Below are 18,569 nucleotides of genomic sequence, written 5' to 3' on the forward strand. Positions count from 1 at the left end.
TTGTTTTCCATTGCTGGATGACACTGGTGCCTTTCTCCTGCCACTTAAATTTTGGTTTAATGAAATGAAAATGGGAACTGAGTATAGATGGATGAGTTTTGGTCAGTGAAGAAGAGCCATAATCATTTTATATGCAGGTAGATAAACCCAGATGTTGTTGTGGAGCTCTTCCATGTAAAAAGCCAGTGTGGCATTTTTTGGAAAACATCTCTTTCAGAAGAGATGTTGTGAATAGTGGGGCTCTTCACACTGCTGAATCGTGCTTGTCAGATGGGTTGCAGAGGCTTGCTGGGGGTCCATGATGTTTTGCAGCTCAGCTTCAGGCCGGTGTATTTGCAGTATTGGCTAGCTGTTTCTTTCCACTTGTTTCTCATCCCTAAGCGGGGACATACCCTTGCTTTAGCTGTTAATGGTATGAGAGCAGAAGGTCCAGGCTGTAGCAGCCTCCTGGCAGAGCCATGCCTGTGGGCTTGGATATAGCCCCCTGGAGGGAGGAGGGCAAGCAGGTGAGGGTGGGAGTGCAAAACCAGGCGGTTGCACATCAGGTGTTGTCAGAGGCTTTTAAAGAGTAACATCTCGCATCTCAGGCTCTCTTCAGGGAGGGATGAAATCCTCAAAACAGAATGCTCTCAAGCTATGCAGCCCCAGCCCCATGGGTTGTCCCAACACTCACGGGGTGAATAAGCACAGCAGAAAAGCCTGAGCAACTGCTGCCAAACGACTGGGAAGATGCAGCCCACGGTGTCTGTTGTGTCTGAGATCTCTGTAAAGTCTCTCGCATCTTTCCTCAAGTTTAGTTTTCCAGTGGAGGCTGTTGCAGTAATGAGAATGTCTCCCATCTGCTCCTCACATGGCTTGGCACATTTAGCCAGAATATATATATTTTTATTGTGGGGTTAGCCGGTGGTAACCATGACAATTAGACTTATCACGCAGCATTTTTTTCCCTTCTTGAGTCAGTTTGAAATGCTGACAATTAAATAGATACAGTACACTTTAGAGATCCATCAGTCTCTTTGTTGTCTTGACAACCAGAGTATATTTAGAAATGTAACAAGTACATGGAGTTCAATTGCACTTTTGCTAAAACATAGTTTTGTAGCTTGAGAATTTAATCTGTTGTTTGTAGGTCCAGGTGCTTATTTGAGCTGTGCCTGACTTTCTCTTGGGTCTCTCTGGGAAGCTTCTACATCGGCTGGTGAAAAGAAAGTCATCAGGCAGGGAGCAAACCTGCCCACTGCACGTGGCAGGGCTTGGGTATGGGGCTGGCAACTGCTTCGTGCTTGGATACTAGATGTGCTATGCACCTGGGTGCTCCTTATGCTTGTGGTTTGACTTGATTTGCAGCGCAAAAGGAACGCGTGTGATTGCTGTCCCGGTTCTGCTGTCCCTGGAGAGCCAGTTCCGCAGACGATGCTGGGGAGCCATGAGCGGCATGTCCAAGCATCCTCTCCCAGAGGAGCTGCTCTCACAGTTCAGTAGCACTTTGGTACAGGAGGACAGTGCCATGGAGCGTGATGCTGGCAAACTGGGATGGCTTTCCTGCTGCACCTGAGCTACCTGAGCTTTAGTTGCAATTGGGAGCAACTCTCAGACACTGAAGCAGTGGAGGAGACTGTTCCTCTGTCTCACTTCTTCTGTTTTATTTTTGATTTGAATGGGGCGTGTCTTTTTGATTCTACCAAAAACTAATACTTCCTATTTGATTGCGAAATTGAGCTCATCCTCTCCCCACTGAACTGGAGTAGCAGCATCTGGGCGAGCTATCTGGAGCTATGGATTTTTAAGGCTGCATTCAGGGCTGGAGGAGCAGGAGGGAATTACGATGGAGTGCACTCTGGGGGGCTCTAAATATGCCTGTCTCCCACCACCCCTGTGCACACACTGAGGGTGGGGGGTGGGTGTTGAGTGGCTGTGTTCCTCTCTACCCTTTCCCTTTTTGAGCCAGTACAAAGCTGTTGTTGGTGCAGGCACCTGTGTGAGTGTGACAGCCATACCTGAAGTGTGGTGACCTGCCAGCCCGGAAGAGCAGCTCAGACATGTGGCTCTCATCTGCTGCCATCCTACAGCCCAGTGCCTGTGAGATACAGGCTGGCACCACAGTGCCCTTGCTACATCATTAGCACAGGACCTGGTGGTGCTACCGCCTTGCCTAACTTGTGGTGCTTTACAAATCTGTGTATGAAGAGAGAAGCACCCAAACAGGTGTATCAGAGTATTTCCCTGGCTTGAGTGATGAATTAATGAAATGAAAATCAGATGAGAAAATAACTCAAATGTTCCCCACCACCCCTTTGGCTGGCTGACCCAGGCAGTGATGCTGGTCAGAGGTGCCCCTTCAGAAGGCTCGCAGATTGAGGAGCTGCTCAAAGGGACTTCTTTGTGCTGGTGGACCTTTGTAATCAGCACCTGAATCCCATGGCAGGGCCTGGGATGCTTGTGGATTTTCTGCTAAATGTTAGGCCAGACTCTTCCACCTCTCCCTGCTTTAGGCTTGGCTTATAATTCATGCTTGGCACTATAATTTGGCCAAAAAAAATGAAAAAAACTAAACAAACCAGGATTCTCCTTTATCAGCAATGCTGTGGCAATGCAACAGTCTGAACGGGAGCTTGGTTACAGCTGATAGAGTGACCTTTTGCCCAAGGGAGCCAGTTCATTCGGTGAGATGGTTTATAGAAGGCAACGGTAGCTCCATGGCATGGATGTAGTGATGTTTGGCAGCATCCACCCCTGGGCAGAGGTCTGTAAAACTTGTCAGTAGCACTGCTCTGCTCCTGGGAGCACGATCAGTACAAGCCTATCTCTGGGTGGTTTATTACAAGGAGGTGAGGAAGGCTGAGGGAGAGGAGACCATCCTGAGATCAGCAAGTGACAGCCAGTGAAATGCAGCTTTTTCCTTGGGTGCATGACATATTGTCTGGGCATTATACCCAAAATATAATTTAATAAGGCTCAAAAGGAGGACAGAATTACATGATTTTGCTTCCTTATTCCCTGTGCTTCTTTTTCATTCATTATCTGTCAAATAATATGTGATTTCTCAGTATGTGTTCACAGCTCAGTTTCATTTTTCTGTTTTCTTTCCTCTCTCCATTTTACCAATTTCCCAAAGAAAATCACAAACTCTAGTTATATCTCCACTCAAGCTTTGTTTGTAGACTGTTATCCTGTGTTCTTCCAGTGTTAAGTAGCTGCTGGGGTTTATTCTTAAAATATATGAATAAAAAAACCCAGTGATTCTAGTGAGTCTTCAAGAGTGTTTTAAAGAAGTTATCCCAATCCATCTGACAAAGAAAATGGTCTTCCATTAGAAGATACTTAGCTGGAGGTTGCATGAACTGTAATGTTTATGGGTCTGTAGATCTGTAACCAGACAAAATCAGAATAACTCCTTGGATTTCAGTGGAGCTATATCTGTTTATTACAACTGAGGCTTAGGCAGCGCTTTAGATGCAAATTGCAACCTCTGTGAAGTTAAGTGGGGTTTTGATTTAATTCCTAAAAGCAGTAATGTCAGCGAAGAAGTGAAGGGCTGGGACCCACATACCCTGAAGTCTGTAACTTTGGGTTGCTCTCTTTCCGTTATTGTCAAGATCAGATTCCCTTGGTTGGGGCTTCTAATTAAAATGCAGCTTCTCTTAAGCGTCTCCCAGAGGCAAGCAAGAGGGAGTGGAAGTGCAGCCTATGCAGATTCTCCCTCTCTCTCTCTTTCTCTCTCTCTCTCTCTCTCTCTACTTTGCAGAAAATGCCAGTGGTTAGGTTGTTCTCTCTGACTGCTTGTGGTTGGGCTGTTGACCTGGAGTTTGTGTTTTCCGTCTCCAAAAAAAATGCAAAGACACTATTGCTGAGTTATCTGGCTTTGATGCAGAGGGAGCTGGGTTCTCCTTTCCCCCAACTTACTCGTGTCCCTGCAGCCATCAGGAGACATGGGCCACCGCTCATCACCCCCACTGTGTGTGGCATAAGTGATTCACCATGCATTCATTTCTGGTCACATAAGGGCCATTAGTTTAAAGCAGGCTTGAGGCATAGGTTAGTGTTAGCTATTTGAAGTCTGAAGTCTGAAAGCAACATCAAACAGGGAGCAGAAAATGTATCATGCACAGAAAAATCTCTGGGATTTGTTTCTCTCTTAAAAAAAAAATAATAATAAATTCCAAACTGTTTGCATATGCTGTCTCCGCTGTGGTCAGGACACCTGTCTGCCTCTTTGCTGATACTTGATACGGGCTTACAGTGCTTGCAAAAATGTTAACGCAAATTTTTTGTCATGGCAAATATGAAAAGAATATCCAGTGTCTGTGTGGGCAGGTCCTCAGCAAATTTTTCTGTGCCTCTTATGCTTCGGTGTGGATCTGAAGCAACTGCTGCTGTTCTGCTCCTCTTAATTCATTGTGGACCGGGAGCGCAAAGCTGCTGCCCTGCCAGGCCCGCTTCTCCTGAGGAAAGACAGCTGATGGTGGGTCTAATGAGGTTTAGCCCGGTTTCCTTAAAAAAATCATGTTTGTGACTGGCTAGATATGTCTCTCCTTCCTCTCTTTTAATGACTTAATCCTTGGCTAATCTCAGGAAAATAGGGGTAAGGATGCAGTTAGGAGGAATTGAGGGTAACCTGGTGCAACCAGGAGCATGGTGGGCTAGGAGACTGGGACAGGCAGAGATGGACCTTTCATTAACCATCACTAGCATTTTTTGAACTTGCTCATTTCTTCTTCAAGACTGAGATGAAAGGAAATGGAAAACATCAGATAGGCTCAAATATCAATAAGCTGGAAATGTGAAAGACTGCTATTCGAAAGCAGCTTGTGGCAACTTAGAAGACCTGTGTTTTTTTTAAATTGGGTATCTTTGGAGACACCCAGAAAGGAAACCAGGGCTGGAGATGGAGGTGGGGTTTGGGCTGTCCCACCCTGACTCTTTTTCCACAATGGCTGTGTGTTTAATGCATCCCATCTTGGGTGCTTCTTGATGCTTGCATGGCAAAGCCAGTGCTGTGAGAATGACTCACCGTTGGCCTGAGCGGCAGCAGAGACTTGGGAAGAAGAGACCTTTTAAGCATGAGAGGCAGAAGGGCGTCTGGTCAGGCTTTGAAAGGGACTTTGTTACCTGCAGCCCTTACGTCAGTGCCTTTCACCAGCTCTACAGTGATTTAAAACAAGTAGCTTCTCTTCCAAATAAACCTCAGCTACTTCAACTCTTGCTCAGATGTAATCTGTGCTGCCAATGTGTGAAAAACCCTTATATGGGTCAAAACAAGGACAGACTGACACATGAGTTGTTTCAGAGAGGGGAAAAAAAGCTATGGTCTGCTCTGTACAGGAGGGCAGCTGGCCTTACGTGCCCTTTTGAGGTTTTTTTTTTTGGCGAGGTGTTACAGCCAGCTTGATTTACTTTCTGCTTTTACAATGAGCAAAATGTTGATTCTGACCTTTCTGTTTGCACCTGCAGAGATCCCTTGGAAGAACCTGTCTGTACGTCCGTCTGGGTGCCTGAAGGGGCTGCTTTGCTTCCAGGTGAGGAATAGATTAACTCCAAGGGCTTTTGCCAACTGCTGAGTTTAGGGAGAGTGGAAAGACCTCGGTACCATGTTTGGTTGTTCAGCAACTGATGGGCATTTCTCCAAAGCCTGGGGTGGTGGGAGGCCAGCCTGCCCAGAAGGGTTGAGGTGATTTTTACTCTTTCTGAGTCCAGGTCTAGAAGCAGGAAACGTTCAGGCTCTCCTGGGAGTGGAGGTGTTGTATGGGAACAGTTGCTTGGTTCTGTGGGCCATATTGCTTTGACTCCTTTTTGAACAAAACTTTCTTGCTTGTGGATCTGAATTCATTCCCCATTCATGGTGTGGCTCTCTGCAGGCTGGAGATGCTCCCAGCTGGTGATGGAGAACTGACTGTATTATTAGTTTTAATCAGCCATGCTTCAATGGATGAGTAGAAATTCATATGAGGAGCAAATTAATTTCAGGAACAGTGTCAGGGCAGTGGGTCTGTCCTCAAGCCTCTCTCTGTTGTGCCATCCCAGGAGACAAAAGGGTGCTAGAGGTGCAGCAAAGTCGTGACTCCTGTGGAAAGAAAGCAGCATGCAGCCTTTATGAGAAACAGATAATGAATGAACTGCTACCCTGGTAGTTTTGACTAGTGGAGCTTCTTTATTTGCCACGATGTTACCTGACTTGAGGACCGTGAGATGTCTATGTGATATGCCAAATAAGGAGTAGTGCTTCTTCACCCTCTTGTGTCACTGAATATAAAGGCATTCTCGTTCTTCCCTTTTACTATGCAATGCACATCCCTCCCTTTTTCCTTTACCCTCTTCTTGGGTTTAATTTTTTTTTTATTTTGTTGTTGTTGTTGTGTAAATTATGGCTAGCTGGAGATGAGATTTCAGCATCCTATTTACTGCAAACAAGAGTCATTAATAAATGTTGAAAGACAAAGACAGACCAAGGATTAATAAGTAGAGGACAGGAGATTAATAGCAAGAGAGTAGAATTTGGTTCAAGGCCTGATCTTCCCAGTTGCTGGGTTATGGAAGATTAATGGCAGCTCTTCTGTTAGTCTCACTCTTTCTGTGGCAGCTTTCCTGGCTAAGTCTAATAAACTGTCCCAGTGGGTTGCTGTAAATATGAAATCTAGGAAGAAGCCCATCGTTTTATACTGTTAAATGAATGAGGCATTATTAGTTTTGCTTTCTGTTCAGAGCTTGAGCAACAATATCAATACATTTGTGAGTGCTGAAGTCAGATTTTCAGGTACTTACAAGTCCTCTCAAGACAAAAACATATCATAAAATGTATCTTGCCAAGCAAGCTGTCTCCAACAAATTGGTTTTTTACTCTGTGTCCTGTAAAAGAGATTAATTTCTCTTCTCCTGACTGGGTTTTCAGCTTTCTTTCTGTGAAAAATTGGGCTCTTCACCTGTTGCATCTGGCTTCTCATTAGGCTTGGTGTGAGATTAGATCATTTTAAAAAAACACTAACTTTGCAAAGAGCATTCCTGGTTAAATTTGTCAGAGAACTGTAGAACATGGGACTGTGTCACAAAAAGCTTATTCTGATAGAAAGGTGCATGCAGTTCTGGGTGTCCTATATAGATTGTCAACCTCCATCTCCTACCTTCAGGCTGAAACTGCTGAGTCAAGCACCCCTGGAGTCCTTTGACCTCTGCCCTTAGGTATTTTCCATAGTCTTCACAAAGATGATCCCAGGCTCTTAGTGCATAGAGTTTTAATGAAATATAGGTATGGACATTTTAGGAAGGAAGTAACTGTGTTCCTGTAACAGTGAGTGTGATGAAGCCAGGGCTGAACATCAGAACTTCAGCAAATATCCATTAAAACTTCAGCAATAGCTGAATTTCTTTTCCAGGGGAGAAAGGCTAAGCACTGCTTCAGTGGCCCTGTAACAAAGCTTTTTCCCCTCTCATCTGCTCTTGCATGCAGTGCCCTTGGCTTTTCAGAAGTTAATTGATTTGTCTATATTATGATTCTCTCTTTAATTTTATTTGTGTAAAGAAGAACACACACTAATCTTTCTCCAGAGAAATGTTTCCCATCCCTCTTTGAACGTTGGCCCTAGGTCTACTGTTTCTTAATGAATCTCTAACTAAACAGCTTCGGTTCCCACATGCTCCAGCCTTGACACAGACACACTTGTACACCCTTGTGCCTGCTCCCAGTTGAACTGAGCAGCCTGCCTGCTGCCTTGCCCTCTGACTGCTTTAAGGTTTCACGTTAGCAGGGCAGCACCTCCCTGGGAAGCCCTACGTGCGAGAGGGGTCTTTATACCTGTGGGTAGAGATACATTTGGCATCAAATGAGATGTCCTGTGAATTGGAAGGGCTGTAACCACTTTACCATGCTGTCCCCCCCCCCGCCAGGCTTGTTTAATGTGCTTCTCCAGGAGCCTGGATTCCTGTGGGCTGCGCTGCCCGCGGCGCAGACCCGAGTGAGTGCCGAGCACTGAGCTGAACACCCAATGCTGAATTACTGTCTGGTATGCCACTGGCTGCCAGATCTTTGATAGCTTGTTTTTAATGAAGATTCCTCCTGTAATTCCTAGAATATCTTGCAGTGCAAAAAAATGAGCGGTGTGTGTATTTTGCTGTGGGCTGAATTTTTTCCCGCTCTTCACAGTTCCCTCCGTGAACAGAGAGGAAAGGGAGGGGGAAGCAGCTGACTGCTTTTTTGTTGTTGTTGTTTTTCTACTTGACTTCTGTGAAATATGTGGCGATCAATCGCTCACAACTAACAAAATGTTTTTGTTTCTCTTTGCAAAAGCATATGGGAACTGCAGGAAAAGCATATGGGTGTTTTTAGGAAAACATATTGGTGAATGGACAAATTATAGTGGTGCCAATATGTTTTGGATGTCTGGCTAGACCACTACTACTACCACACTTGCTGGCGTGCAAACACATCCGCAAGATTTCCAGCATGTGAGGGGTGTGTAGTTGCTCCTGGGGAAAGGCAGGCTGTGCTGGATCAAACTTCTGTTAGAACAGTGCTGTGATCCATCGTCAGTGTGCGTGACTCCCTCACCATGTCCCGGGCTAGGCTCATGTTTATGGCAGCATATCCATTCTCTCTGAGCCCAGAGCTCCACTTGCAGCTGGCTGCAAGCAATGATAATGGTAACCATTTTATTTTCTGAAGCCCTGGACTATAGTCCTCTTAAAACCTGAGCATCTTGAAAACAGGTTGAACAGCCTCTGTTTTTTCTCTGCTGCTTTATCAAGGTCTTTATGTGTTGGCTTGGGCTGTTATTTTTAATTTCTCTATCAAGGGATTTACTTTTGAGAAAATGCAGAACATTTGTGTTATTGCTTCTGGTCCCAGTCCTGTTTGTCCTGATACTGGTGACCCATGGAAAGGGGTCCATGAGCAATAAGGGGATAAGTAAGTGCTCTTGATTGATAGGTTGGTTCTAGTGGCTCACAGCATCCCTACAGTGTCAGCTGCCTTGCTGTGGACCCCTGTACAAGGAGAAGTCCTTGACAGCTTCAACTGGGCAGTCCTTCCTGCTCACCCTGGCAGTGAGGGGAGTGCTATCTGCTCTTCCTCTGTCTGTGATGGGCATGGCTGTGCAGGGCTGCAGGGGTTGGTAGCAGTTCTCTGCCCACGTGTGGGTTTCAGCAGGTCCCAGGGGACTGGCTCAGGTCTGCTTGCACAAATGTGCATAGGGGTAGTCACCTCTTGTCTGTAAGAGCTCACAGTCTAAGTGGACAAAACTGAGCTACTGAGAAGGGTGTGAAGGTCTCTGATTTTTGGGGAAGATGGGCGATAACTGAACTCAAGTTGTGGTTACACAAGCAGGTTCAACCAGTCTGAGTTTGTGCCACTGCTGGAAGAGGCGATCCTGCTGTCCCTGTGCCCCAACTCTCATTTCCCATTTTTATCCTTTATAAGATAAAAGGGAGTGGTGAGACAGAGGAGGGAGGAAAACATGTGCCTGAATACTAGGGGGATAATCAAGATACACATTTGGGCAGTCATTTCGACATGGTGTTGTTTATCTCAGTTATGAACCTGCTCTCAAATATTCTGAGTGGTAATTCAGCACCTTTTAGTGTTCTTCCTCTTATGCCAACTTCGGGATGATTTGCTAGTGAGTAATTTTACATTATTTAATGTAGCCACTTTCCATATAGCTCTTTTGTTCTGTGAGACAATTCCCTATTTTATTATGCAAACAGTACATTAAGATCCTTGTGGGCCTAAGTTCCCAGCAGTGCTTGAAATGATGGCAGAGAAATAGGTTATTTCAGAAATCATGATTCTCTCCTCTAGAAGCTTTCGTGGAGTTCTGCTTTAACTGCTTTTGATATTATACGTGCTTAAAAAAAAAAAAAAAAGTTAAAAAAATCCAGTACTTCCTAAATGTTACAGAGCTCAAAAATACACTGTATGCCTTGTCACAATATTTAATACAGAGTGCTATTTACAGTAATGAATCAAAATGTCAGTTTTTAAAATATGAACTGTCAGAGTGTTCCTACTTCGCAGAAAACTTTGATATGACAGTTTGTTAATCATATGACTATTACATCAAATGTGTCTAAGAGTACTTTTGCTCAACCAAGTCTTTTTTTATTCTTTTCCCTGTTAATTCTGGTAGGGTTGTTTGATTGAATACACTTTGATTAGTGGTCAGAAGAATCCAGGACTGAATGCTTTTGTGTATTGACAAAGGAGATGTACCACTGCCTGTGTTCTTGCTGGTCATGGTAACCTAGTCTTAGATACAGTCTGGTTTGGATCACTTTGCCCAAATCTGCTGTGTGCAGTGCTCAGGCTCAGAAATGAGCCCTGACAGAACAGTGCTGATGCCTTCAGGGGTAACTCTGCATTTGGGGCAACTGGGCTAAAACTGTGTATTGGGTAATAAAAAGCTGGCTTGTACAGTAGCAGTACAAATCCCTGTGGCTTTAGCATGAAGGCACAAGTAAAATAAAGAAAAAAATCAATTTAAAATAAAAACAAAGACACATCCTCGGTGAGCTGAAGGGCTGGTTGTGCAGGGCAGGGTTGGTGTTGCTTCTGGAGGATGAGGAGGAGGCTGGGGATGCCAAGGTCCTCATCCTAGTGATTACTCTGGACCCAGGTCAAGGAGTGTGTTTGTGCCCTAAACTCCCTTCCATTAATTTAGACCAAGATGTTTCCCTTTTTTTGTTCTTTTGTTTGCTTATCTGCAAAATGGGAGTAATTAATTGAAATTAGTTAACTCAAAAAAGCCTTAAAGCCGATTAGTCAAACAACTGCACTTCCTAGTGAAGACAAGGGAGAGCTTATGTAGATAACTGTGCTTTAGAAAATAGCCTCTGGAAGGAGGAGAGGGTTCAGTGTGCTAATATGAGGACTGGAGGCCAAAGAGGAGTCCCAGGTGTAGCAGAGTAATGTACCTCAACCCAGAACGCCTTTGTGCCACATTGCCTGGGGCTTCAGATGGATTCCTGTTACTGATTAAAACTCTCAGCTACCATTGCATAGGTCTTACAAGTGCAATATTTCTGATTTGGAGTTGGCCCAGCACAGCTATGGGAATAGGAGGAGTCTAAGAAGGCAAAAGCTGTGTGTCAGCAATCCAGAAAAGAGGAGTGTGGGCAATGCAAGACAGTAAATCTTAGAATCTTAAAATCATAGAAAGGTTTGCATTGGAAGGGAACTTTAAAGACTGTTTCAATGCCTCTGCCATGGGCAGGAATATCTTCCACTAGATGAAGTTGCTCCAAGCCCCATCCAACCTAGTTTTGAACACTTCCAGGAATGGGGTATTCACAGCTTCTCTAGGCAACTCATTCCAGTGTCTTATTGTAAAACATTTCTTCCTTAGGCCAAATCAGATGGTCTTGATTGTGGGTATTTCTTGGGGCCCGTTTAACTTGGCATTTCAGCTGGGCATGTCTATTAAATAACAACCTTGACACTTTCATTAATGTTATTGAAGAGGTGATAAAAACTTACATGTTTTCAAGGGTGTAGTCACATATTTAAGTGCACTTTCGAGTAGCACATCAGTGAGCTCTTGTATGCGAAAGGCACAGGTAAAAGCACTGAACATATCTGAAGTCTGGTATGAGAGGCCCACTGGATCTCACCAGTGAAAAGAGACTTGGGAAGGTGAAGGCAGTGCTGTAGCATCCATCACAGTAATATCCTGCTGATAGAGGAGGTGAGGAAAAAATAGAAGGGGGAGGAATGAGGGGACGGAAGTAACTGGTGTGTGAGGCAAAGTACAGGAGCTTTGCTAATGGTGGTGCCTGTTGTGGACCGCCAGGAAGCCTGGGAGAAGCTGTCACGTGGAGCCGTTCCCAAAAAGGCTCTTACACGAACACAGCAGTGGCAGAGGGGTTGCCAGCAGTGAGGGCCACCAGCAAGATGTATGTGAGTGGGTCACTTTTCAAACCATGTCACTCCGACGAGTGAGTGCTGCTGCTTTGCCTCATCTCACAGAGGAACACTGGTTATTATTCAGTTTTCATTTTAGACAAACCACGTTGTTAGTGCAGTGATTTTTCTTTTATTATCGTTAGTGCAATGGATGGAAAAGGAGCTCTAACAGATGTATGATTAGCAGGGCATGAAATTAAAAATGTTTGTGTACAAGGAAAAAGGTTGTTTACTACCAAATTCCTCATTTGGAAATTAAGAGATACTAAGATTGGCCGTGCAGTTCTGCAGCAGGCCTGCAGCCCCCTTCCTTCCCTCCCCCAGCAGCATCGGCTGAAAAGTAGTAATATTTTTAATGTTACCTTTATTAAAAAAAGTAGTAACACAACTGAAAAGGGAGTACCTGCTTTTGGATGCAGATTATCCAAAGAGATTGTTCTCCCACTCTGGCACTGACAGTGTCAATTCAAAGAACTATTTTGACTGATTTTTAAGCCCCATTGATTACAAAAATTTAATATTTTGTATCAAAATTCATTTGGATGGAAAATGATTTCTGATTGAATAATTCTGATTATGAGTGTGTCCTCTTACCCCTTACCCACCACCCTGCCCTGGGTAATGAAACTTTTAGTTTGATAAAATTATCTTTTTGTCTTAGTAGCTCTACCTGTGATACACAATTGTCAGGTACAGCTGCTCTTTCCCGATTTCCTTTAAATATCATAGAAAGATAAACTATGCTAAGTTGGAAAGGAGCCATCAGGATCATCGAGTCTAACTCCTGGTCCTATGCAGGACACCCCAAGAGTCACACCATGTGCCTAGGAGTATCTGGTGATGAATTTTGAGAGAGCTACATTAAGATGTGCATCACAAAAACTTTATCTGTGTTACACTGTTGAGATAAGCCTGGTCCTACCTAGGACTGAACATTTCCTAGGTACTTCGAGTCTCTCACATATCTCATTCCAGTCATTTTGTCCTCTAAAACGGTTGTGGCCAAGTTCAAGGCTGGCACTGGTTGAAGTTTGTTGGGCTACTCATGTGTCAAGTTTCACCTGGATGAGTGTTTGCAGGGCCCAGACCTGAGGTGTCGTCGTGATGGATTCTGCCTGCCGAGCCTGGATGGCATTGAGCAGAAAATAGGAAGAGGGATAAAAGATTGTTACTGTGCTCTGGGAACAATTGAGACAGAAAATTGCTTCCAGGATTTCTTCACTTTTCCACAGAGGGTAATCAGCCTGTGTAATTCTCTGCCACAGGAAATATCGCCTGAATCTGTTACCCAAAGACAGCAAGCAAAATGCAGATAACAGCCTGAATACCAGAGATGCTGCAGAGCAGGGACTGTCCCTTAGTCAGGGTTTTCTTTAAGTGTAGTGGCTGCTGTATATGTCATGGGATGTCACAGTGGTGCAACTAATATGACAGGTAATTCAGTAATTGCTTAGATACTCAGCATGTTCTTGTACACAGTTTGACTTCGGTGCTGTAGATGAAGTTTGGCTTAGCGTGGCGCTCGGGTTGTACTCCTGAGATTGTGGGGCAGGTTGGAGCAATTCCAGTGGGGTGATGGGTATCTGGTAACTTCAGTCCTGCTCTTGGCTCGTTTTTAATCTTTGCTTCATAAATGTAAGCAAATCACAATTTCTGCATCTTTATTTGTTAGTCTGGAGGACGGGGCAGCACTTGAGCTACTTGCAGAGGTTTGTGTTAAGTTTCTGATAAGGCCTCTCAGCCATGTGTTTTATTCCAACTTTCAGAGGAAATAATTTAAATTTTTTACTTAAGTGAGAATACTTGTGACCAGATCACTGCACAAGCATTGTACATTCTGGGCACTGAAATTTGATTCCTGAATTTCCATTAGCAGCTCATACTGGGCCAAAGGATCTTGAACTGCTAGAATAGAAGAGAATAAAACAGAATGGAGTTGGTGTTTGGTTATGGGCTCTGGATGTCATTGTTCCTGACTGTTCATCTGGCTAATGTTTGCTTTTGTGTAGTATTTGTCTGTGTCTGTGCTTCTGTGCACATGGGGAAAAGGAGGACAAATATCACTGGGGTGGATTAGCATTAAAAAATAGTTAACTGATCAAAGCCATAAAGCTTGTCCAAGTGAATTCTTCAGAGAAATAGTTTTGAATTTCCCAAGCAGCCGCAGGCCATAAAAGCGAAGCGCTATCATTCAGAGATGCAAAAAATCCCCTTCTGTTGGCGTGTTGGACCTATTTGTTCCTTTTTAGGAGGGGATTCAAAATGTTTTCTTAATTTTCTTCTGAACAGCTCACTGCTATCCATCATGAGCCTTTGCCAACTCTGCTCCCCCTCTGTTTTAACCCTCCACTGGAATCTGTATATCCATACTTAGCATTTTGGATGCCTTTTGATTCTGTGCACTTTGCGGTGGGATAGCCCTTACAGGGCATGTCTTGTCTCTGAGATCAGTATTGTTAAGAAAGGGCTAAACGTTGTCCCCAGTGTCTGGATGGAGGTGTCAGGGAAAGCAGGATGCAGATGGAGAGTGATGCCTGAAAAGGTTTTCTTCATGTCCTGAAGGGATGGCAGGGGATCCCTGTTCCTGATGCCATGTTCTGTCTTGTTACTGGTCCTGCCCCAGCAGGAGCACCATCCCCACCAGGTCTGCAAAGCAGGTGGGACAAAGCGGGAGGGAATTGCATTTCTCTCACATGGAGGAGAGAAAGCAAAGCACATTGTTCGACTGCTCAAAGTTATTGAAGCCTCATTATTGAAGGTTAAGCAACCAGCCTCTGGGAATTGGGCACATAAATTTGCTTTATACTTATGAAAGTCTCTCTTTCATAGTGTTTTGCTTTGTCGCTTCTTAAGATGTACAAAAGAATGAAGTGCTGGTGTATGGTCCGTAGACAGAGTATTTGGATAGCACGGTCATTAGGAGGAATGAAAATTATACCGTGGTGGCTCAGAGCTTGCCAAGAAAAAAAGAAAGAAAAAACTCTCAGAAGACACGAAGTGCTTTGTAGCTGGAAGTGCCTGTTGCCCTGCAAGAACTCAGCTGTCCTTTTCAGTCCCAGTCTTCTCTTATTGAAAATATTTTTCTGCCTAATACCTAATAGCTTTTTAATACTACCTAATTGTATGCACGCCCCCCCCAAAAGAAAGCCACACATATTTTTCTGCTCTTGTAAATGTTCAGCTTTAGGGCCCCCAGGGAGGGTGTTAATGGCGTGTCCCAGCCGCCTTTCAGGCAGAGAATTCCACTTTTACTTCCCTTGTGAAACTTGGAGTCTCATTGTCCAGATAACCAAATTGTAACCACATTTAAAATGTGTATGTATATATATTTAATTTTTTTCTTATGGTGAGTTCTAAGTATATTCTCCTGGAAACTGAGGTCATCTTTGTAACAGGTGGGCAGTGCATGGAGAGCAAAGCTGTGTCTGAGGGACAGGCCTATAGCTTTTGAAAAGGGATTAGATGCTTGCACAAGTGTGGGCATGACATTTGTGTGTTCCATATATACACCTCCGGTGCTTGGTTTCTTTGGTAGAGCAGAGGTGATTTACCCACATAGCGGGGCCATTTGCTATGGTGAAGCATCACTGCTGAGTTACTAAAGCAATATACAGGCACATCTACATACAGGATAGTGTAAAGTCATTGTGAAGCTCGTCTTTCTCCTCCAAGATTGTACTTTGGCCTCTTGTATAGGCCGTATCCTACCCTCAGATGGGAGCAGAGCTCAGCTACTGATAATATGAGGAGAAATTGAATCTGAAGCTGAGGGCCCTTCTGCTCAGGGAAGCTATTGCAAAAGAAAGCCAGGGTGTGAATTTAAAGTGCAATAACTGTTTTGAGCGTACTTCTCATGTGGACAGTCTTATTCTGCTCTGAGAGGGCCTTTGTGCAGTTCTGCTTCATCCAGTGCCAAAGGCACTCTCAGTGCAGAAAGAAGAATGCCCACACAGGGAGCGGATAGCTTTTCCAGGCTATTTCACCCTGCTGAGGAGTCCCAGGAGATGCTATGTTTTTATGTCCCCATGAATGTTGCAGGAGCTTACCCTTCATTCAGCTCACCCTTCCATCCGAGCTTTCAAGCAGATGTGTTTTGTGATGTGCGTGTGGTGGAGTTGTGTCTTCTGGACCCTGCTGGGTGCAGTGTGCATCACTCATTTGCCTGAAGTTCTGGGGCTGATCTCTGGGATCCCTGAGGTCTTGGTCTTCTCTGGGTGCTGCTGGTGTTACAGTTGGGCGTTCTGCATCAGCACCATCGCTTCTCATGGTGTGTCCAAGCTGCTGAAAAGAACTCCTGTGAGAACACGTCTTTGTTCACGTGTTGTTCCTTTTCGTATGAAATCGTCAAGCAAACCTGTGCACTGGGTATGATCGTTATCTGAATACTGTTGAACAGGGAAAAAAAGCCCATCTGTTCTACAAAGAGGCAGTGTAAAGAGCAGGCTCTGTGACTAAATAAATTCACATCTGTTTAGCAGAACCATCAAATGGCAAGCAGAGGGGCCTAATGTGAATCACATGTTGAAACCACAAGTATGAGTGAGATGAGCTGCAAAAGAGAGAGCCTGGAAGTGTTGATCCATGTGAGCAACTGTTGGTTTCTCTCCTTATTCTTTTCCTCTACCAGTTTCCTGAGCAAATGCTGTAAAATCAAAAAATCAGGGGTTTGCAAATGTCGATGCGTATATGTGTGCATGAGTTTGTATTCCTTGCATGATTAAATGACCTTCCTACATCATTCTGAGCTATTGGATCATAACTTCAACGGGAAGGGCATTGGATGGGGGTGGGGCTGACATGAAGAGAGCAGGTGAAGCTGTTCCCTAGTGATGGTGGTTCATGAAAGAAATGGCCCTGGGGTAGCTTGTTTTAAAAAGGGGCTTGACTTGGAAATGACTCCATAGGATATCCCTCCAGCAGTGTCATCTCAAGCAAGCTGATGGAGCAATCTAGAAGCTTCAAAGCATAGGTTATGCCTTCATATGCTCAAGCTAATGTCAAAATAGTTATCTGTGTACCAGTCCTAACAGACTGCATCTTTCCATGGATCAATGTAATTTGTTCCTTAGGTTTTCCCCTTAATGTTTTAAGCCCTGCAGAGACAAAGGGCAGCTCAAGTTTCTGTATTGGTTGCATTTGAAGTTTATTTTTTTTTTCTGTGCCAAGAACATATCAATACAATTCCAAAACTTAGTATTTTTTGTGACTTAAGGCAGTAGTTTATAACTTAAAAACATGAAAGCTTTGGGGATGTACATACAACTCAGGTGCCTCAGTTAAGGCTCTTTGGCTGGTCTCCATGACCCCTTGAAGTGTCCATGCAGAGGAACAAGCATTTTCTCTCCCACAGGATCTCATGAAAAGAATCATGCAATAATTTTAGTCTCAAACATAGTTTCTTGTTGCTGTCTTGCCTTTTGTCCTAGATATTCTTCAGTAAACGAGGCCAAACTTGTGGGAACAAAGAGTGATGGAAGATAGGCTGTTAGACCTGATTTGCACTGATTCTGATCTCCCGCAGCTCAGTCTGCTCTCTTTAGCTGACAGAGAGCTGTGCTCATACAGCTCACCTGGGATGTGAGCTCTGCAGGAGTGCACTGGAGGTAATGAAGCACTTAAGGGCTGACGTGGTTGAAGGTCCCCAAGGAATGATTAAGGTGTTGGCAGCTGTGTTACTTTGAAAGAGAAATATGTGCGTTACACAGCAAAGGCATGCTGAAATGCCTTTCAGATGCTTAGTTGTATGTGGGAACATGCTTTGCCTTAGACCTGTGAGATAGCGGTAGCAACTATTGAAGGGCACTTGATAAATGGAGCTGTGTATGTGCTTACCAGCTGCACGGCTCAGCTGCCTGCCTGAGCATAGCTCAGAAGTGCTTGCCAGCAGTGGCTAAAATGCAGCAGCATGTAACTATCTCTAGATACATTAGAAGCTTGGCTCTTCCTTCCCTCCAAAAGTTCCCTCTGCTCATGATTCATTTCCCTTCTTCCACCACCTGCTGCCAGTCTCTTCTCAGAAGGTGCAGTGAGAAGGTAGAAGAGCCCTGCAATGTTTTCCTAGAGACTGTCAGGTTTGAGCTGTTTCACATCTAGGGAACTGATGTGGCCAGTCTAGTATGGAAACTCCTTTGTCACAAGAAAACTTCCTGCTGATTTCTGGAAAGGGGAACAAATGATTAATTTGGGTGGTCAAAACCAGAAGACATTAATGCGATGGTGGTAGAGCAATTGGAGTCAGCTTTTTAATATGATGAGCTTGTTTAGCAAACTTAACGAGGCCCTGGCTGGATTAACTTAATTTCTGGCACCGTGGTTTGCGTTAGCTGGGGAAATATCACCCAGAGCTTTGCGTATCACTGTCCTTGAATGAACGGACACAGAGTTAAAAGGGAAGACCAGCAGTTTCTTGGGCTGGTGCTTCGTGGTTTTATGAGTTTCAAAGTAGAATTGAAAATCAAATCTCAAACACTTGTCTTCTGTCACAAGTTTCTATTCAGAGCAGAACTAATGTTCTACAGTTACTAAACCATAGATTTATCTTGATGTGCTCCAGTGTCATGGTGTGCTTCGCCTTTGCTTTTAGTATTCTTCTTCATCCATTTCCCTGTGCTTCCAGACGCCCTCTCTTTGAATAGGTATTTTCTCAATGAGCTCTCAATGTTGTGTTTCTTGCAAATGGCAT

General features: G+C 44.3%; 1 protein-coding gene across 7 annotated transcripts in view; it reads left to right on the top strand.

Annotated features, from left to right (window-relative positions):
* Positions 1-18,569, top strand: part of LPP (LIM domain containing preferred translocation partner in lipoma) — a 319,665-nt gene that overhangs the window by 88,032 nt on the left and 213,064 nt on the right. For 5 of the 7 annotated variants that reach the window (XM_027884103.1, XM_027884102.1, XM_027884104.1 and 2 more), the window contains one exon: positions 5,452-5,516. The exons of 1 other annotated variant lie outside the window; for it this stretch is intronic. The gene's annotated coding sequence lies outside the window, so the exon portion shown is untranslated. Of the gene's footprint in view, positions 1-4,444; positions 4,463-5,451; positions 5,517-18,569 lie in introns of those variants that run through there. One more of the 7 variants, XM_027884108.1, reaches the window with a different exon arrangement.

This window comes from Empidonax traillii, unplaced genomic scaffold (assembly GCF_003031625.1).
Source record: "Empidonax traillii isolate 1590-97213 ecotype Southwest subspecies unplaced genomic scaffold, ASM303162v1 scaffold138:size3245559, whole genome shotgun sequence".
Lineage (NCBI taxonomy): Eukaryota > Metazoa > Chordata > Aves > Passeriformes > Tyrannidae > Empidonax > Empidonax traillii.